Here is a 23,238-nt window from a genome sequence, read left to right as displayed (position 1 = left end):
GCTAATTGCCCTGCTATCTACATAGCTGATTGTTTCCAACCTAACCTATCCTGCAAAACACCTTCCTTTGGCTCTACCCACTCCCTTCGCCCTGCGGGCTCACACTGTTCCCCTACCCTGCCCCCAATTCACACCCACTCCAGTGCATCTACATTTATGTACACTAACCATACCCCCTATCCATACGATCAATCACATCCTCCAACCCGTTAAAGTACTACAACCCACCTCTCACTAGTCATCATCTAACCAGACTAGCTGTACTCATCCCGGTATACTAACCTACATGCAATACTTCCACAATGTCACCCAACACTACCCTTACACACTTGAAACCCTTACTTCCACTATCACTCCTACCCTTTTTTGCCATACCTAACCTACTTACTTTCTATGAACATCTTAACTGCCTAAACTTTTATAACCCCATGAAGCAAACCTCCACAACAACACTTATCATCCCTCATAGCCATAATCACACATCCTATCCACCAAAGTATTTATCAGCCAAATTTCATAAACTCACCCACATCACATACTACAGCCCTAGAGCTAGGAAACCCCAGAACCTAATATGTAAAGGTTTAACTCTCACTCTGGCAGTACAAGTCCACTCCCTAATTGATGGTGACATACACCCAAACCCTGGCCCAAATTCTATCATTACCACAGAGCCTAACACTGCAACTTCTATTAATACACACCTGCTTAACAGACCCCCTAACTCTCTCCTGATAGCCCATCTCAATATTCGAAGTATAAATAATAAAGTTGCCCACCTACGCTCCCTCATGGATATACATTCATTTGACATCCACTGTTTCACTGAAACTTGGCTCAAGCCAACTATACACGATACTGCTGTTATTCCCCACGGTTACAGTATCCTGAGACTTGACCGTAATGCTAAGAAAGATGGAGGAGTAGCTATTTTATATAAATCTAAATTAAAAGTGACCTCCATAGACTCTAAACATCCTCTAACTAGCAATGCAGAAATTCTTATCGCCAAATATCAACTCAACAAATGTAAATCCATTTATATAATCTGTATCTACCTTCCCCCAGGCAATAATATCAACACCTTAGAGGCTATCCTAAATTGGCTGTCCACCACCTACCCACAAGAAATCATAATTCTTGGTGATTTTAATATAAACTGGAGGGGTTGTACATCTGAACAGCCTTCTACTCATATCAACCTACATGGTTTTACGCAAACCATCACATCCCCCACTAGAACCAATAAACATAATAACAATGACAGCACCCTAGATTGGATTCTCACAAATAGTCATCACCAATCTTACAAAGTAGGTACCCTCCCTGAAGATATAAGTGATCACTCACTCACCTTCTTAATCAGGTGTAATAGTGACATCCCAAACCCAACCATTTATAAGAAAATAAGGTCTAACAAAAATTTTAACCCCAACAGCTTTCAATAAGAACTCATAGCCTGCGACAGGTCACCACTGAAACACCTACCTTTAGAAGACGCCATTAAATACTTTAATTCTGAATTTTTAACCATTCTTGACTACCATGCCCAAGCATGGGTAATTAGAAGTAGGTCTAAACCAGCCCCATGGCTCTCCAAAACTACCAAACAAAAAATCCTCCATAGAAACAAACTCTGGGCTAGCTGGCAGACAACCAAATGCCCAACAGAACACCTAAAGTTTAGACAATTAAGAAATGAAACTAAACAAGCCATATTGTCAGATAAAAGAAACTTTTACTGTCACCTCCAACAAACCCACCAAAATAAACTTCAAAAATTCTGGTCTGGTATCAATAAACTTTTACACCCAGGTCGCTCAATTACACCCACCCCTTCAGGCTCTAATCTCAACAGCCCTAACCAAATTGCCAATTCTTTTAACACTTTCTTCACAGACACCATTCAATCTCTGGCTAATCAGCTCTCCCCTGACACTATAACTTCTTCCACTGATATCCCTAACAGCCCCCCACTATTTCAATTCCAACCTGTTCCTACATCCCTTGTCTGCACCCTTATTCAGAAACTTAAACCCACTACCCTCTCTGCAGACCTATTACCTGCAGAATACCTGCAAAAAGCTGCTAAAGCTATAGCCTACCCCATATCCATCCTCATTAACAGAACTATTTCTGAAGGAACCATTCCATCAATCTGGAAAATCTCACATATCATCCCCCTGCATAAAGGTGGTAATTCCAAAGATTTTTCTAACTATAGGCCTATAGCCATATTATCTCCACTGGCAAAAATCATGGAGAAGTGCATTCATAAGCAGCTATTAAACCACCTACTAGAAAACAACCAACTAGCTACCTGCCAACATGGCTTCAGACCATTTCATAGCACCACCTCTGCTATCTTATCCTTCACTGACTGAATTAATAAAAATCGTAATAATGACACTCTAACCTCAGCCCTCTTCATTGATCTGTCAAAAGCCTTTGACATGGTCAATCACCAGCTACTCATAAACATACCCAGAAATTTCTCACTAGATCCACTTGTTATACAGTGGTTCCAATCCTATTTAAATAACAGGCAACAGGCTGTACTATGGGACAATAACTTGTCCTCCCACCTCCCAATTGCCCTTGGTGTCCTGCAAGGCTCCATATTAGGTCCTCTCCTCTTTTCTATTTTTACAAATGACCTACACTCTGTATTACCTCAAGCTACCTGTATCCAATACACGGATGATTCCACATTAATATGCTCAGCCTCTTCACCATCAAAACTTCAGTCCCTAACCCAAGACGCGTTTAGCACAATAGAGAATTGGCTTCTTCACCGATGTCTCGTCCTGAACCCAAATAAAACACTCCCACCCACAGAGCCTCCCCACTGAATTTCACCGTTACATCTGGCAATGGTACTATCATATCTCCCGATTCTACCACAAAACTACTTGGAGTACTAATTGATAACAACCTTACCTTTGAGCCTCATTTTAACAATACTATAAAAACAGTAAACAAGAAACTAGGTTCCCACTACAGGATCAAACCCTTTCTGACTCCACTAGCCAGGACCACTATTGCCCATACCCACATAATCTCAACCCTACTAAAAGCATCCCCTATCTATCCTAAACTATGTAAAAGTAATCTGAACAAGCTGTCTATCTCCTACAATAATATTGCTAGATTTGCACCCGGGTCTACCTATAGAACCCATCATTACAACAATCTTAATAAACTAGGATGGTTAGAGTTGTCAAATCTTATTCTATTGAACCAACTAACTATTGCCCATAAGATTCTGTATCAACCTACAAATACTCCAATACTCACTAACCTTATCACCCCCTATAATAACCTGAAGACCCTACGCTCATCAAATAAATTACTGGTACAGATAGATAAAACCAACAATCTGGCCAGAGAGTCTCTGTTCTCTAACACAGTGGGTAAAATCTGGAACACACTCCCTAAAGACCTAACCTCCTTACCCTCAATTACCCTATTTAAAACCAAACTCAAACCATACCTTAAATCACACTGGCTATGCCCCTGTGCAAACCCAGACTAACTACTTCCCTTGTCTTCAGATACTAATCTTCTTACTTCCACAAACTCATTAATCTTTTTACTAACAATAAGGTGTGTGTAACTTTTTAGTTTAATAGAACCCTATTTTTACTTATTTTTTATATATTTTTGTATGTATGTCCATACCTGTTATGTAACTAGGAATGTTTTTTTCTTACTCATAAGCTAAAATGTAATGAACTCTTATAATTTGCCAAAACTTGGGAATGTACCTGTGTTTTGTAAATACTTTTCTGATGTGCGCAGCTTTTCTCCCTGGGTCTCCACTGAAAATGGACATATATTCAGTTGGACTAGCCCAGTCTACAAATGCAAAATAAACAAATAAATAAAAATTATTATTAATGCAAATATGTGTTGGCGTTATGTACATGCTGTTATGGCAGTGTTTGCTGTAATATCTTGTGAGCCTGCCCAGTATAATCCTATATTACACATGCTCCTTTTACAAATAGAGACCATGAGGTACTGCAATGTCATCAGAGCTGTGTAGTCATTTGTCACGTGTGTGTTTTGATTGCTATTATATTACTGTTTATGATGCACATGTATATAAAATACAGGCTTGTCTAAGACATGTGTCAGTGTAATATACCCCCATCTATGGCTGCCCAGTGACAAATGTTAAAACATGTTCCTTTCAGCTGTGCATGACATAGATACTGTATGGGTCATGCCTTGTTTATACAGGATGGAATGGAGGATACAGCAGTACTGTCAGTTATCACACATACATTCCCTGTATACACGTCATATTCAGTAACTACACTATATGCCTAATGTAGCTACTGTCCTTCCTAACTATTATCTCAACTTATCATGTTATCAACATTAATATCACACTTACTCCCCCTTTGTTGCAATGTTGCATCGTGTCCCACTCACATCATTTTTCAGTATGTAAGTTTTTAGTTTGTGTATGTGGGTAAACTCTTACAAACAGGATTATTTATTACCATCAACTTGGATGTCTTCCTGTTCAAAAATGTTTCTTTCTGTCATCATCACTTTTGAATGCATAAACTGAGTACATTTTTTTTTCCATTTACCCTCCCCTCATAATTATCCCTGCACTATTGACATTGCATTCTGTGTAAAGTATCCTGATTGCACACTGCCTGCATCTACATGCATATTACAAGTCACTGGGCTTTACTGCATATAAGCTGTCTGCATGTGCTCGAATAATACATTTGCCTACAGGTAAGTATTTTTGTTTACATTGTCCTAGTGCTTCCAGCACCATTTCATGGCTGCCGACACAGTTGCTGGCCATGAAACGGTTCCTGGAATCATGTATGTTTGATGAGTGGTATACATATTCAGTGAGTGCTGCTACTCATTATACTAATGGGCTATAATCATGTAGGCTTAGCACAAAGCCTGCACAGCTGTTAATTACTCCCAGGGATAGTGGTTGAAAAAGTGTTAGTATGTTTGATAAAGCTAATGAATACAAATGAGGAGAAAGATTATATATGAGTAATGAGAGAGATTTGGTGAAACCAAACAGCTAAAAAGGGAAATATCCGGCATGGCAACTGAAAACAAAGGAGTCAATATAATAATTAACTTGAACTATAAAGAAGGACAGATTTCAGACCACATGAGGAAATGGAAAGTGTTCTGAAGGAATTCTGTAGGTTAAAGGGTAAAGTATAAACACAAGACCTACAGGAGAGGAGCAGACATAGAGGTGGGATAGATGGCCCACAAAAGTATAACTAGATAGCAGAAGAAAAGGTCTTAGCATTGTGGTGGTAAAGGGAAGGCAAGCAATGCAACTTAATTGTTTCTCAAGAAAATATTTTAAAAGTGAAGCAGGGTATGGAAACATCAGTAAAACTATATAATCAGTGTGCTGGAGTGCAGAAATCAGACTCTGTGGTGAGCCAAAGTAACTGTTTAGCTAAAAGGGAAGGTAATGATGCAGGGCTCACTGTGATTTAGTGTCTGTTCCCTACTGGTTATTCTTCTGTGTCTTATCCCTCAGGGCCTGCTGACCATTAAGCCCAGTCCTGTTTGCTTTCAGACCATTCATCATCATTACAGGGTATTTTGAACATGGGGGAGCAAAAACTGACTGGAGTAGCTGCCATACAGGCAGCTAGGGAGGTAATTAGATGCAGGCTAAGAAGGCATTTCCAAAGGCCTTAATTCTGACATTGCTGGCTGATTTAAGCAATTGCATCACCATAAGTATCTTATTGCATACATGGAACAAGTGTCTTCTTAGATATATGTAACAAATGTCTTATTACATACATGTAACAAGTGTCTTCTTGCATACATGTAAGAAATGTCTTCTTACAATTAACAAGTGTCTTCTTACATACATGTAACAAGTGTCTTCTTGCTTACATGTAACAAGTGTCTTCTTGCATACATGAGCATCCTTCAAATTTGACCATATATCTCATTTCCTCTCTGCTTTTACTGGTTGGTGTGAGTAAGCACAAAATTATCATTTTGTGAACTCACCCCCCTTCAACTATTTAAATTTATTGACCATCCTACTGTATTCCATAGTACCAGAATAAAAAAGTGACCACCCCCTTTCAGTCTATCTTGCTGTTTTAAAAATAGTAACTCTCCACTAAAACTTAACTTTTTAGACAGGTAAAACTTAATTTACCTACTATGACATCTAACTCCTCTAGTGCACACTGCAATGTTTAGGATAAACCATTTTTTCATCTTACCTTTAAGCATCTATTGCAAGACCACCAGTTATTGGAGAGCCCACATTCTGCCTCTCAGTAGTCATCTTGGGATTAGTGCTTCTGTTTTCTCCTGGTGAGAGAAGGAGTGCAGTGACATTATTTCCTGGAGACCGCTGATCACCATAAAGCTTAATATCTGCTTTATAGGTGACAGCTTAGAATCTGTGCTTATATTCTGATCCTGGTGAGAGTAGGAGCAGAGTGCATTGATTCCTGACTCTTTCTGGTTGGAGAGTAAGTATCTGTGCTTAACATACCTGATTGGTCTGGTTGCTTTTTGAGGCATCTACCAGAAAAAGGCTACAAGCCTGCAGACCCTTGCATCATCTGGGGCAAGACTGTGGATCACCAAACAGGCCATGGCCTGCTTGTCTTCTTGGGATTGGTGCTAACATTTTGCTTCTGGTGAGAGAAGAAGCAAGTATTGTATCCCAGCAGAGTGAAGCTGTGCTGAGACCAGCATTAGTAGTAGCCAGTCAGTAACCATTTCTGCGACTCCCCTCTTTTCATCATTCTTGACAAGCTAATTATTTATTTTCAGTAAGTACTGCTTGATTTCTTCCTAACTTCAGAATATCTGCCTAAATGCTTCATCCATAAATTTTCAGGTTCATGTATTAGTTTCCCCTCAAGTGTTTGGCAGTGATCTGTACAGACTCAGACACTTTGAGTGACATTTTTCCTGTAAAAGTCTTCAGTACTTAATATACTGAGCTCATAAACAGGCATGTCTAAAGGTCAGTTCCCTGTGCTTTCTCCTGTCAATCTGGTGAACTTGGGCATCCTGAGGCAATGTAGCAACTGCCTCATGTACACAGACAACCCTCTCCTCTTTTCTCCCATCACTATGACTTGTGAGAGATGCACATATACAGCCAAACTGGAAGCCAAGCACTCTCCAGCCAAGACTGGATTAGCCAGTCAAGAGGAGAAGATTAACACCTGCACCACACCACATTCAGCACATAGCCCCCCCAGAACATACAACACCACAACCCTCACATAGTAACACAAAGCACACACTTACTTTTGTGGAGGATCTCAATAAAAATCTGCCCAAACAACAGAGACCTCTGAGGCAGAAACGCAAACAACCACCACATCCCAGCACAAACCATGAGACACATAGCTCACATAAACAGTGTGCCACTCAACCAAAGCCCATAAGGCAAAGCAACTTACCCAATGCACTAGTCATAGGAGACTCAATAGTAAGGCACACTGATGTCCCACTCACTAGGTTGAATAAGGAGAAAATTACAGTCAGCTACCTGTCGGGTACCAGGATCCGCCACATAACGCACGCATTTAGATCACTCCACAACAGGTACAAATATGACTCTGTCATTGTCTGTGTCAGTGTGAATGACCTGAGATGTACCTCTCTGGACTACATGAAAAGAGACATAGAGGAGCTCACCCAGAATGATACCACAATACAAACAGAAAATGATTAACTTCAATAATTGGCTAAGTTTCTGGTGTCATTCTAAGGGGATCCAGTATCTGTCTGCCTGGAATGACATGATCGACAGACCTTGATGCTTTGCCAGAGATGGCCAGCACCTGTCACCCCAGGGATTCTGGACACTGGCCAAGGTTCTTGCCACCCCTATACTGCCTTTTTTAGGCAATGTCCTGAAGACAAAATTACCACCATAACAGCTACAAGCAAATGAAATCTGAGGGTTATGATACTCAATGCTAGAAGTCCAAATCTCAAAATGCACTCGCTCGAATCACTCCTTAAAATGGAGAACCTCGACATCTGTGCAGTGACCAAGACCTGGTTCAAGGATCTGGAGAGCACCCCAGCACTACAAGGCTATAATTCATGCCACACCTTTCAGCCCATAAATCTGGACTGAAGCACTAAAGGTGGTGGTGTCTCCATATTCATAAAGGATATGCACACCTCCAGACTAGTAGCCCAACATAATGCATCAGAGATACTTCAGGTACAAATAACACTGGGTAAAACTGCAATCCATGTTGTGGCCTGATATAGACCCCCCACCATGTCCCAAGACTCTCACTCCACATTCCTAAACACATTGAAAAATATTAGGGTACAACCCAATACCCTTATACTGGGAGACGTTAACTACCCCTCCATTAACTGGGAAAATTACTCATGTACCAACACACTTGCTCAACATTTTCTGGAATTCATTAATTCCAACACCCTGGACCAACTCATTCTTACCCCCACCAGGAGTAGAAACATCCTTGACCTGGTCATTACTAACATGGGCGACTGTTGCTCTACACCAGTAGTCAACTCCTCCCTGGTTAGATCTGATCACTAGCTACTCACCGCAGATATGCACATCACAACCTCACCTCCCCCCAAAGGAAACCACAGTAAAATACTTCTCCAAAGCCAATTTTGGTCTTCTAAAAACAGAGGTGGCTAACTTTCTGACACCCATGCAATTGGAAAATAGAGGCATGACTGCTGAATCATACAACAATGCACTGTATGAGCACATACACAAGTGCATGGAACAGGCCATACCAAACAGAACCAAGGCGCTCTCCTCCAAAAAAAAAAAGGAAGCCAATCTGGTGGTCCCCCACCATAAACAAACTCTACAACAGAAGGAAAAAAACTGTTGCAGAAAAGGGTGAAGTCCCAAGATTGGAAAAACTCCCTTGTTAGCCTCAGCATAAAACTGAGATCCATCATCAAATCCTCTAAAGCTAGCTACAAAAACAAAATTGCTTCAGATTCTAAAGACAACCACAAGGCATTCTATAGTTACATCAAGAATCTACATCGCAATATTCAGATCTGCTCTGAGTTACAGCACAATGGCAATACATATACAGAACCAACGGATATTGCCAACATATTGGCCAACAGGTTCAGTGTGAACTTTACCTCCCTTTTACCCCCTAAATGGCTATCACAATACCTGACAAATGCCAAGTCCCTATTATCACGGCTACACAGGTAAAAACCACACTGTCCAAAGCCAAGAATACAGCTTCCATGAGATCTGATAATATCCCTGGCTGTGTTCTACATGAATTACAAAGTGAACTGGCACCACACCTGAGTACCCTGTTGAATCACAGCCTCATTTCAGGCTTTGTTCCTACTGAATGGTGCACTGCTACGGTCATCCCACTCCAAAAAGGGGGAGTGACTACAGACCCTGGGAACTACTGCCCCATTAGCCTGATGATAAGGCTATGGAGCGCATCATCATGGACCTTATAAATAAGGACATAGGGAATCTCCAAACCCTTGACCCTATGCAGTCTGGGTTTGCGAAAGGCAGATCATGCCTGCTCAATCTGATAGACTTCTTCGAGCCTGTCACCAGAGTTGTGGATGAGGCCAAGGTAGTTCACACAGCCTACCTAGATCTTGCCATGGCCTTTGACACCATCCCTCACTCAGGAATCATAGACAGACTCACTAAACTAGGCATAAACCCCTATGTCATAAGATGGGTTGCCAACTTGCTCACTGATAGAACCCAAACTGTGAAAGAAACAGACTCCAAATCTGACTACCGACCAGTAACAAATGGTGTCTCACAGGGATTGGTTCTAGGTCCTCTCCTGTTTGGCATCTACTTCTCTGAAGTTCAAGCCAACACAAAGGGACTCTGGCTGACCAAGTTCGCAGATGATTGCAAACTGGGAGCCATTATTGATTCTCCAACTGATGTAGACATTCTACAAAAAGGCCTCACTGACACCAATGACTGGTGCCAGAACCATGACCTTAAGCTGAATGCCAAAAAGTGCATTGTCATTCCATTTCGGAAAAATTCAGTGCCCATGAACTACCACATAAGCGGTAGTCACTAAACACCGAAGGTGTGATAAGAGAACTGGGGACACAGGTTGAGAGCAACCTCACCTTTGAGAACCACATTGCCACTGTAGTCAGAAAGTTCTTCTATGTGGCACATTTTGTTACAAAAGATTTCTCATCCAGGAAGAAAGAGGTCACATCCCCTCTCTACTCATCCCTCATTAGACCTATTATAGAATACAATGCCCCATTTGGTATGTATCTCACTAGACACCTACAACAACTAGAAAGGCCACAAAAATACCTCACTAAGAGGATCTTAGGCCTTAGACACATGCCCTATACTGACAGACTCAAAAACATCCAGCTATACTCTGTCTCTTATCACCTACTTAGAAGCAATATGTGCTTGACCTACAAAGCCATGTCTGACCCAGAGCTGCTAGATATGCTACACCTAAAGAAATCCCAATCCCTCCATGCCACATGCTCCAGGGACCTAAACCTCATTAACGCAATAAACAGAACATGCTGGAGGGACATATTCCTAACCTAGAGACTTCCCATACTCTGGAACAAACTTCCCATTCACATCAAGCAGAGCACTTCACTGGCCCTCTTTAAGAGAAATCTTGATGAGTGGATGGGCAATAGGAAGTTTACCCCTGGGATCACTTCAGTGGCCTTGCTTGACAGGGGCACTGGGAACTAACTTTGGGTGGCATGATGCCAGGGAATCTTCTTGGGCTAGGCTTATATAGGCTCCAGGGCCATTAGTCTAGTACACACCTATAAACCTATGAACATTAATGATGAAGCAGCAAATGTCATCATCTGACCTCACCAAGCCCATGTCTCTTAGTCTTATGCCTTTTGTTGTCTGCAAGCCTCTACTTGCTGGCAGCAGACTGATAGACAAGGACTACATCCTTCCACCTGGATGACTAAGTTGGAGTCAGCCACTGGTTCTCCTCCTTCCCTACCCAGATCCTCCAGTACCTAAGTTGCTACTCAAACTTGGACTGCCTTAATTATAGTCAAGACTTTACTCCTCTATGCTAGGGAGCTGAGCATTTCTCTGTTGATTTCTGAGATGAAAGTTCTGGCTAATTTACAACCTGAGAGCCTTTAGTAGATATACCAAACCTAAAACTGAAGGATACAAATGATAATTAAAAGCAAAAGGATTGTGGAAAACTGTTGGTTAATAGAAGCTTTTATGGAAAAATGGGAAGCGAGAACATATTGAATCTTTGACATTTAAAAGCATTTGCTTTGACAGAATGCCTTTTTTTAGACCATTAGAATATGTTGAAGGGTGAGTATATTTTCAGACTGGTTGAAAGCTATGGATTATAAAACTAAGATACAGTGGATTATGATTTGCTATGTGCTTGAGGCATGGACAGCAAGAAACTCATCTCAAGTGCAGAACAAAGCAAAGCTTAAGAGATGAATCTTGACATCCATGTTAGGAACACATAACAATTGATTATGATATAAGAGATCTGATCATAATACTTTTAATTTGTTGTAGCACTTGGCACTTTTTCTGCCTGACTGTATTGCTAGCAGGAAAAAAAAGAAACGTATAGAAGCACAAAGTGTTTTACAGCTTTCAAAGCTGTCGGATGAATGAATGAATGAATGGTTTTAAAATCTGCAAGGTATTGTTTGCATATGTGTGTGTGTGTGTGTGTGTGTGTGTGTGTGTGTGTGTGTGTGTGTGTGTGTGTGTATGTGTGTGTGTGTGTGTGTGTGTGTGTGTGTGTGTGTGTGTGTGTGTGTGTATGTGTGTGTGTGTTTATGTAAGAGAACAGAGAGAGTTAGAGAAAAAGAGAACAAATTGATTACAGCTTTTAAAACTGAGAAAATGCTTCGGATGGTGGTATGTGTTGGATGCTGCTAATGCTCTTTCTTGACACTAGAGTGTAATAGGTTATTAACTCCAAAATGAGCAAAAAATGCTTTTGTTAAGCACCTTTCTTAGAGTAGAAATGTGCTTAATAAATATGTATTTTTTTTCCAGAATTTTATTGTAACATAACCATAGCACTTTATATACTACAAGAATTTCAGTTAAAAAAAGAAAAAAAAACAGATGTCCAGAAAGGTGAGAAGCAAGATTACCTTATCTTACATTTGTATTTAAACTGTTTATGAAGGCACTGTGTGCAAAGGTCATACAGAAGAAAGGAAGTAAGGGGTGAAGGGGAAGCTTACTTTAGGTCACTTGTTAATGATTGCAGAGCTAGAGAAAACGAAAATGGAGGCAGCTTTAGAAACAGTGTTGACAGACCTGAAGAAGTTTACAGAAGAAGGAAGGCTTTGATTGAAATATGCAGAAAGCAAACATAATGAACATGGAGACAGAGAAACAAAAGCAGAAGGGATGGGAGCAGAACTGGTAAAACAAGGGAAATATTTTTGAATAAGAGTTGTGGAGAAGGTGATGGAAATATAAATAAGGAATATTTAGAAGAATTACTTAAAAAAAGGAAATGTTTGCTTCCAGTTTACCAGAGGTTAATGTAACTATAAAGATTATACTCCACATGGTGAGCTATACAATAAGACAGCGTTAAATGGAAAGAAGAAGTGGGTAGTTGGTAAGTATTAAATCTGTATATTGTCATTTAGAGTGGGAAGATTGCTATTAACTATGAATTGTTGGAGAAAAGCTAGAAGGACTAAAGAAATAAGGACAAATTACAAATGCACACACACACACACACACACACACACACACACACACACACACACACACACACACACACACAAACACACATATACACACAAACACACATATACACACAAGAACACATGGACACACACATACACACAAACACATACTCTTTCCTCTCTCTCTTTCACACACAAACACACACACGCACACACACACACACACACACACACACACACACACACACACACATACAGCGCAAACCCTCAGCTTATTCTTTCATACCTATGACTCTAACAAGGCCTAAGCAGAGGGCTTGCTCTGTTTTTGTGTGTCTGCATTTGTCTGTATGCTTGTAATTTGACAAAAAATCCACATGCTGTGGTTTCCTAAGTAAAGGAAGAAAGTTCTTAAGGGAAAACTCAACAGCTGTGTGCCTAGAGGCTGGTTCAGTGACAATGACACTTGCCCAGTATACTGGAGGTCTTGACTATGAGTTTTAAATGAGAGATACTGTTATCATCTTACTTCTATGGCACTAAAAAAATAAGGGGTGGTATTTGTCAAGTTTCAAGAAATAACAGATACCTTTCAATGTCAACCAGAGAAGTAAGGAAAAAACAGCCAGTTTTTCTATAGAAAAATTAAGGAAGTGAAATAGAAGGAAATTTAAAAAAACAGTGATATTTCAAAATCATTTTGCCTCCATTCACAACTGGCTCATAAACTCTGCCTTAATTTTAATTAATCTACTGTCATGGCTTTCTGATAATCTAAAATATATACTAGTATTTCCCACCAGAAATATGAGATCCCCAGTGGACCCCGCTCCCATTTACCAAATGACAAAAAGCATGTGAACAACAACATTCAAAGTACTCTGCAACTAAAAGTGGCTTATAAACTATCCAATTTACTCACAAAATAAGCACACCGTGTAGTTGCAATCAATACCCTAATCCTCAGACTAGAATATCCATTACCCCTAATATCCAACATATCAATATATATTACTCTAGACCACAGAAAATATTATTTATTTATTTATTTCTTCATAACCCCCCTTCTTCATGGAAAACATCACTGCATATCAATCCAAAGAGTAAACTAGTTCCCTGTTTCTGTAACCTCCAATTATGTACTTAGTATACTCCTTTGTAAATTATTGTATGAGAAATACTGCCATCTCATCAGCATCAAACTTACAATAGATGAATCCTTCTGTTCCGTCTCTTCTTCTCCTTTTGGCTTTTCCCATTAGGGGTGCCACAGTGGAACAATGGTCTAAAGAACAATTGGCAGTGGAGTTTTGTGGTATCAAGTTGCCACCTAACCTTTCACAGAAGGGACACACTCACACCTAGGGCCAATTTAGAGTGCCCAATCCATGTGCAGCATATCTTTGGGATGTGGGAGGAAACTGGAGCACCTGGAAGAAACCCACACAACCACAGGGAGAACATGCAGACTCTGCACAGAAGGCACCCCAGCTGAGAATCAAGCCAGAGAACCTCTTGCTGTGAGGCAGCAACACTAACCACTGCACCACCTGCTCCATCTCTAATCACATTAAACTAGCTAGACTAGACCTCTCTTCTCTTTTGCATTGTGTAAGATTTCTTTATCAAAACTCGCACCAGCAATGCGGAATAGGCTTTTATTATGATTTTGTAGGACTTATCACTATTTAACAAAAAAATAAATAAATAAAAGGAAAAGAACATCGCTCCAAACAGTACAAATGTAAACACTTTAATGCTGCTGGGGAACACAATGCGTCATCTACTGTAATAGAAAAGAATAAATCTGTGTCACTCGTACAACTGTTTTTCCCTGAATGCACAGGTATTTATTTATACATTCAAATAGAAATGTAACTAGTCTATGTTTGACTGTAACTTAATATAATGCAATGTAAGTAAATAACACTTTTCTCCCCAGTCCTCCACTGAAAATGTGTATTACCCTGTTGGACTTTCCCAGTAAACAAAAACAATTAAACAGATATCAAATAAACTGTTACGTATGTAGTTTAATCATATTAATATATAGATATATGGACTGAGAGCATTTTCAACCTGTTTTCTCTACTTTGCATTTTTTGTAAATGACTTGGTACTTAATTATATGTATAAAAAAGAAGAGAATGAAAAAAAAAAGAACGCGGGCCGTGGGATGTGAGATAGGAAAGAAGATAGCTGGCTAGATTTGTAATGAAGGAATGGATTAGAGGCACTAGATTTGTAATGAAGGAATGGAATAGAGGCAGTCAAATTAGAAGTCAGAAAGCAGGCAGCAGAGAAAAGGGAGGATAAATATGCAGATGATTAAGGGAGAATGGAGTAGAATGAGTGAACAACATGCTGAAGGGAAACAGAAAAAGGAACAGAGGAGATTAGATCATTTGAGGACAGTATGAGTCTGCAGCATTGGCAGAGTATATTCTTAACCTTACTGACTTTGCATTTTCTACCAACACTACAGGAATCCAAACTGCTAAAAAAAGATTTTCAGATTTACATTATTAGCAGAAGCCAATGAGAATAACCGTGGCCTCATTAAATGACTCCACTGTCTACCAGTTAATGATAGTTCACTTTTTATTTTCCACTGCCTGTCTTTAGATAGAAGAAGAAAAAGAAGATAAAAAACAGCTTTAGTACATTTCACTTAAAACTGCAAATGCAATAGCAGCATTTATTTCTAATTTGTTTTATGGACTGAATACAGTTGATAATCTGCTGATCCAGAAAGGCTCATCCAGACTCTGCTGCACTTTGCTGTGAAGGAAAGGTTAGTTTGCTTTTATTTTTGTATTACTGTATTGCCTTTCTATATTTTGAATACTGTAGTTTGTTTTCTTTACCTTGTGTTTTGCTTGCATTCTGTTTTAACAGCATATTAAAACTTCAAAAGAGACCACAGCTCTCTCTGTTCTGAGTCAGGCAGAATTTTTCCTATTTAAGTTGTCTTGTTAAATACCACTGTCTTTCTAGTTGCCCGCCTCTTATGTTAATCTGACCATATATCTCATTTCTCTCTACTTTCACTGGCTTATGTGAGTAATCACAAAATCATCATTTTGAAATCCCACCCTTCAATTATTTAAATTTATTGGCCATCCTACAGTATTTCATAGTACCAAAATACAAAGTGACCACCCCTTTCAATCCATCTTGCTGTTTTAAAAATAGTAACTCTCCACTAAACCTTAACTTTTTAAATAGGTAAAACTCAAGTTACCTACTTTTACATCTAATTTCTCTAGTGCACACTGCAGAGTGCATTCTTTTCAATCTTACCTTTAAGCATCCCTGTGACTAGCACTTTCTCTAATACCTGCTGGAAAGCACTAGGAAGCCTTAAACTCATACAAACACTGACCTCTCCTTGTTAACAAGGAGAAATTAATAGTAGGCACTAAACAGCTTATAATTGTAAAGTATCTTGCTAAGGAAACAGCTCCTATACTTTACAAAGAAAAAAAAAAAAAGCCCCAAACCAGGCATGTCCAAGGGTCAGCTTCCGTTGATTTCTCCTGTCCACCTGGTGAATTGGGCAATGCAGCAATTGCCTCATGTACACAGACAACCCTCTCCTCCTACCACCCAACACTACAACTTGTGAGAGATGCACTTACATAGCCAAAATGGAAGCAAAGCTCTCCACCCAATTGTGGTGTGCTAAACAGTCAAGAGGAGAAGGTTAACACCCACACTACACCTCAAGCAACACATAGCCCTTCTAAACCTGCACCACCAACACCCACATATAGCAACACTAAATCCACATATGCAGAGGCCCTTAACTGTAACCTGCCCAAGCAACAAAGACCTCTGAAGCTGAAATGCAAACAAACACCAATCACAACCAATGTGTCACATAGTTCACAACACCAGTGTGCCACCCAGCAAAAGCCCCTAAGGCAAGACAATGTACCTAACACTTTAGTCATAGGTGACTCTATATCCCGCACACTGATGTCCCTCTCACCAGGTTGAATAAGGAGAAAATTACAGTCAGCTGCCTGTTGGGTTCCAGGATCCGCCACATAACGCATGCACTCAAGTCACTCCACAACAAGTACAAATATGTCTCTGTCATTGTCCCTGGACTACATGAAAAGAGACATGGAAGAGCTCTCGGATCATGTGGCCCAGGCAGGTATGACCCCAGCCCTGAGTAGCATCCTGCCTCGCCCACAATGATACCACAATATAAGGATAAAATGATTGACTTCAACAATTGGCTGGTGTCATTCAAAGGGGATCCAGTATCTATCTGCCAGGGATGACATGATTGACAGACCACGATGCTTTGCCAGAGATGGTCTGCACCTGTCGCCCCTGGGATTCAGGTTACTGGCTATAGTGCCTTTGGGACAAAACCACCACAATAACAGATACAAGCATGCAAAATCTGAAGGTAATGCTACTCAATGCTAGAAGTCTAAACCTCAAAATGCACTCTCTCGAGGCACTCCTAAAAATGGATAGCATCGATATCTGTGCAGTAACTGAGACCTGGTTTAAGGATCCAGAGAGCACCCCTGCAATACCAGGCTACAACTCTTACCACACTTTTCGGCCACCAAACCAGGACCGAAACACTAAAGGTGGAGGAGTGTCAATATTCACCAAGGATATTCACACCACCAGGCTAGTTGGCCAACACAACGTGTCTGAAATTCTCCAAGTGCAACTAACACTGAGTAAGACTGCAATCCCAATTGTAGCTTGCTACAGATCCCCCACCATACCCCAAGATTCTCACTACACCTTTCTAAACATTCTGGAAAATATTAAGATAGAACCAAACACCCTAATACTGGGTGATTTTAACTACCCTGCCATTAACTGGGAAAACTACTCATGCACTTGCACTTTACTAGACGGTTCTTGAATTCATAAATTCCAACGCCCTGGATCAACTAATCCATAATATCCTAGACCTGGTCATTACCAACATGGGAAATCAATGCTCCATACCTATGGTCACCCCTCGTTAGTCAGGTCTGACCATAAGCTAATCACCCTTAACATCCACATCCCACCCCACCCCACAGTAAAGAAACCACCATAAAAACTTCTCCAAAGCCAACTTCATGCTACTCAAGTCAGAAGTGACAAACTTCATGACACCCATGCAGACGGAACTGAAAGTTCAACTGCTGACTCAACACTAAGGCACTGTATGAGCACATCCACTCATGCATGAATCATGCCATCCCAAATAGAACCAAAATGCTCTCATCCAAAAAGGAAGCCAATCTGGTGGTCCCCTGCCATAAACAAACTTTACAACAAAAGGAAGAAACTTTGAGGAAAATTCAGGATGCAAAACTCCCTTACTAGCCTCAGTAAGAAACTGAGATGCCTCATAAAATCCTCCAAAGCTAGTTACGAAAATAAAATTGCCAAAGATTCCAAAGACAACCACAAAGCATTCTATAACTATGTCAAGAATCTAAATGGCAATGCTCAGATCTGCTCTGAGCTAAAACAGAATGGCATTAAATATACTGATGCAAAGGATATTGCCAATATCTGGCAGATCGATTCAGTGCCAACTTCACCCCTCTCACCCCTAAATGGCTCATCTCAATGGAAGATTGCCAAATTCCAGTAATAATGGCCACACAGGTACAATCTAAAGCCAAGAGTACAGCATCCATGGGACCAGATGACATCCCGGGCTGTGTACTACATGAACTACAATATGAACTGGCACCTCACCTAAGTGTCATGTTTAATCATAGAAGGGGGGATCCACCTTGGATCATCAGTCTGACAAGCCTTATCTGCAAGGCCATGGGCGTAAGTATTATCATGGAACTTATAAACAAAGACATTGGCAACCTTCAAACACTGGACCCCACCCAGTTTGGGTTTGTGAAGGGCCGATCTTGTCTCCTGAACCTGATTGACTTCTTTGAATCAGTCTCCAGAGCCATGGACAAGGGTAAGGTGGTCCACACAGCCTATCTAGACCTTGCCAAGGCCTTTGACACCATCCCCCACTCTGGAATCATAGATAAACTTACTAAGTTGGGCATTAATCCCTATGTCACCCAATGGGTTGCTAAATGGCTTACTGATAGAACCCACACTCCAAATCTAGCTCCAGACAAGTGACAAGTGGAGTACCTCAGGGTTCAGTCCTGGGGCTGCTCTTGTTTGGCATCTACTTCTCTGAAGTACAGGTCAACACTAAGGGACTCTGGCTAACAAAGTTTGTAGATGACTGCAAACTGGGAACCATTATTGAATCCCCAAATGATGTGGATACTCTACAAAAGGGCCTTACAGAAACATATGCTTGGTGCCAGAGCCATGGGCTCAAGCTCAATGCCAAGAAATGTATTGTTATCCCCTTTGGGACAAAACATGTACCCATGAATTATCACATAGGTGGCAGTACACTAAACACAGAAAGTGGGATAAGAGACTTAGGGACACAGGTGGACAGTGGTCTCACCTTCGATAACCACATCGTCACAACAGTCAGGAAATCCTTCTATGTGTACACACCTTCATCCAAAGGGCTTTTCATCCAGAAAAAAGGAGGTCATTGTCCCACTGTACTCATCCCTCATTAGACCCATTATAGAATACAACGCCCCATTTGGTATGTACCTCTCAAGACATCTGCAACAACTGGAAAGGCCTCAGAAATACCTCACTAAACGAATCACAGGCTTAAAGCAGATGCCCCACGCTGACCGCCTTAAAAACTCCTACTCAGAAGATCTCTGCTTAACATACAAGGCCATGTCAAACCCAGAGCTGTTGGACATGCTAATCCCAATCCCTCAGAGCTACATGCTCCAGGGATCTAAACCTTGTCATCACACTAAACAAAACATGCTGGAGGGATAGGTTCCTGACCCAGAGACTCCCCAGACTCTGGAATAGATTGCCCATACATGTCAAGCAGAGTGCCTCTTTGGACCTCTTCAAGAGGAACCTTGACAATTGGATGGGAGAAAAGAAATTCACCACAGGGATCTCGTCAGTCGCCCTGCTAGACAGGGGTCCAGGAAAGTAAATAATGTGGGTAGAAATAGCCAGGGAATTGTTATGGCTAGGCTTGTATAGGCCCTAGGGCTGATAGCCTAGTACCAACCTATGAACCTATGAACCTATGAACCTATGATCACATCTCCTAACACATTGCACCCCAGGGTGGATGACCCTTTCACCCCACCCTAGCTACACCTCTGCCAAGTACAATAATCTTGTCCTTTACCATCTTAGATTCAAAAGCACAACAGGTGAAAAAAAAAACCTTCTCTCATCTACGACCTGCTACCACTTACCTACTAGAATTAGTACACTAAGCATACTGAAAGAATTTTAAAAAATCACTATGCACTCATCACATCAAATTAAATTTAGTTAAATTTAATTGCTTTAGAGAAAATGGTTAACTATTCACTGTCATTCTCTGCTAATAAAACATTTGCTTAGATAATCATAAATCAATCAAGCAGGTTTTGTATATAATGCACGTATTTACCACTATACTCTAAATTAAATAACATATGACTTTAACAAGTGCTATTGATACTTTGTGTCTGCTTACTCCTTCTTTGTCTTTAATTGAATGTCTCTTTAGTACCTGTGTGATGCTCAATTGTATTTCCTGTTGTAATTGTTTCATATGATTTTATGCCCTTAGTGTGATTTTAGAGACATACTTATTATGTAACTTTTATTGTATATGTTTTACATTTAAATGTGCTGTTTAAATACTCAGTGAGTGTGTATATAGCTGTAAGGGTGAATAGAACAGCCCACCTATCCAGTCAATAAATAGAAAACAAGTAAATAAATATAGATGCAGTTGCATGTACTTAAGAAGAACAGGTTAGGAAAATAACGAGTAAGCAATGATGGAGAAGATGATGATGCATTTTAGGGAAAGAAGAACAGTTATGAGTTGTTTGAGGCTTAGTATAATGGTTAAGGCATCTATCTCTCTGACACAGGGTACAAGGTTTGATTCACACCTTTCACAGGGAAATTGGCTTGGCTTAAAATGGCCCACAAGGGCAGGTAGCCTAGTACTTAAATATGAGCTGCTATCAACAAATAATATCAGGAGAGCAGAACAGGATTATAAATTAATAACTGCACGCAGAACAGAAGTTGAGGAAACAAAAACAAAAAGTAGAAACAGAAATAGTGGGGTAGATGCAGAGGATATAATAAGCAGTAGGCAGGGATTTCGCACATTTTGGAGATGTGTGTTTGTTATGAATGTGTGTGTGTTTATGTATAATTTGAAAACTGGAGGAAGATGGGTAGATATGTTGTTTATTTCAGACTTAAGATGAGTAAAGACAGCAAGATGGGTAGATATGTTTATTTCAGACTTAAGATGAGTAAAGACAGCAATGAAAAAAAGAGAATTTTGCCATTGCATGTTTGATGAAAAAAAAAAGTAAAAGAAAAAAAAAATTAAAATGAAGGAGTCACTGATCATGATGGAGAAATGGGATGCTAAACAGTGTAACCTGCAAAACTAACCTGAGAAACACTAAAGTATAAAACATAAATACAAATTTAGGAATACTTTTGACTAAGAGAAGAGAATGACAAAATAGGATGAAGGGAAATAGGAATAGAAAAGATAAAACTATTAACAGCATGGCCTTTAGTCAGGAACAAGAACAAAATTATGTAATTTAAGGAGAAGTTACATAAGCATGGAATATGTGATTTTTATAATGATATAACATAATGACATTGTTAGCAAGCAAGTTTAAGTAATTGGAATTGAGATATACAAAGTGATTCAACATTTGTCCTTAAACATAAGACCAAACCACTATAAAGTTAAAAAGGATCTATATCAGTCCGTCAAAATGGCTGACAATCGAACACCAGATGTTCGAAGTGTGAAGTTCGAACACTGATTATCGCAAAGCTGCAGAACACCGAATTCTTTCCCAGGGAATAATTCAGTGGACCATTTCTGTGGCTTCGGGATTATCAGGATCGTGGTGGGAAGTTACGGGTCAGGTTCAGGTAAGTGTGCGATTGTGTGAACATTAGGGTTAGGACACGGGTTAGGTGAGTTAGGGTTAGGGTGTGGGTGAGGTGGTTGTGCGATAGTGACAGACTTTAGGGTTAGGGTGGGATAGGTTAGTTAGGGTTAGGGCACGAGTCAGGTGAGTGTACGATAGTGACGGACCTTAGGGTTAGGGTTTGGGTTAAGGTAAGTGGATAGATAGTAGTGTATGTACAGTTTAGTGTAGGGTTAGATGCAAGATTTTAAGTGTTTGTGTGTGGATTGCTGTATTTTTGGTGTGCTTGTGTTGTGTGTGTGTTTCTTGGAACAGCGATTTTTTTTCCCTGGGAAAAAAAATCGCTGTTCTAAGACGTCGATGTTTTTGTACTTCGTGGTTAGAAGTTCGAACATATGGTGTTCGAACTTCGGCCATTTCGGTGAACTGCTATAGACCTGTTAAAAACATTAGTATGATAAATAATGTTTACAGAGCATCTACTTTCCCCGAATCCCATTTCTTGTGCTATTTCACCTTTCTTTCTTTCTTTCTTTCTGTTTCTTTTTTTCTCTCTTTCTTACTTTCTTTCTTTCTTTTTCTTTCTTCCTTCCTTTCTTTCCTTCTTTCTTTCTTTCTCTGTTTCTTTCTTTCTTTCCTTCTTTCTTTCTTTCTTTCTTACTTTCTTTCATTCTTTCCTTTCGTCCTTTCTTTCTTTCTTTCTTACTTTCTTTCTTTCTTTATTTTCTTGCTTTTCTTTCTTCCTTTCTTTCTTTCTTTGTTTCTTTCTTTCTCTCATTCTTTCTTTCTTTCTTTCATTTCTTTCTTCCTTTCTTTCTTTCTTTCTTACTTTTTTTCTGTTCTTTTTCTTTCTTTCGTTTTTCTCTCTTTCTTTCTTTCTTTCTTTTCTTTCTTCTTTCTTTCTTTCTTTCTTTCTTTCTTTCTTTCTTTCTTTCTTTCTTTCTTTCTTTTTCTTTCTCTTTCTTTCTTTTTTCTTTCTATCTTTCTTTCTTTCTTTCTTTTCTATCTTTCTTTCGTTTCTTTCTTCCTTTCTTTCATTTCTTTTTCTTTCTTTCTTTCTTTCTTTCTTTCTTTCTTTCTTTCTTCCTTTCTTTCTTTCTTTTCTGTCTTCCTTTCTTTCTTTCTTTTCTTTCTTTCTACTTTCTTCCTTTCTTCCTTTCTTTCTTTCATTTCTTTTTTCTTTCTTTCTTTCTCTTTATTATTTTTCCTCTTCGCATGTTCACCAGTGGTCAAACAAATGCAGTACATGTACATTCATTTATCTTATTATCACACCACCAATTCTTTCACTAGCAAAATAGACATAAAAGACAGTTTTGTTAACCAGTATCTACACAGGGACAGTTTACACCCGATGCACATCAAGAGAGGGGTGGTAAAAGGACAACTCATTCATTTAAGTAGGCCAATGACAGTCCAAAGGATTTTCATGGAAGAGCTCTCTAAGTTATTAACTTTCTTTATAGCCAGGGGC

The sequence above is a fragment of the Protopterus annectens genome, chromosome 2.part1 (genome assembly GCF_019279795.1).
Source record: "Protopterus annectens isolate FY-2018-M chromosome 2.part1, PAN1.0, whole genome shotgun sequence".
Lineage (NCBI taxonomy): Eukaryota > Metazoa > Chordata > Ceratodontiformes > Protopteridae > Protopterus > Protopterus annectens.
Note: the sequence above shows the minus strand (reverse complement) of the source record.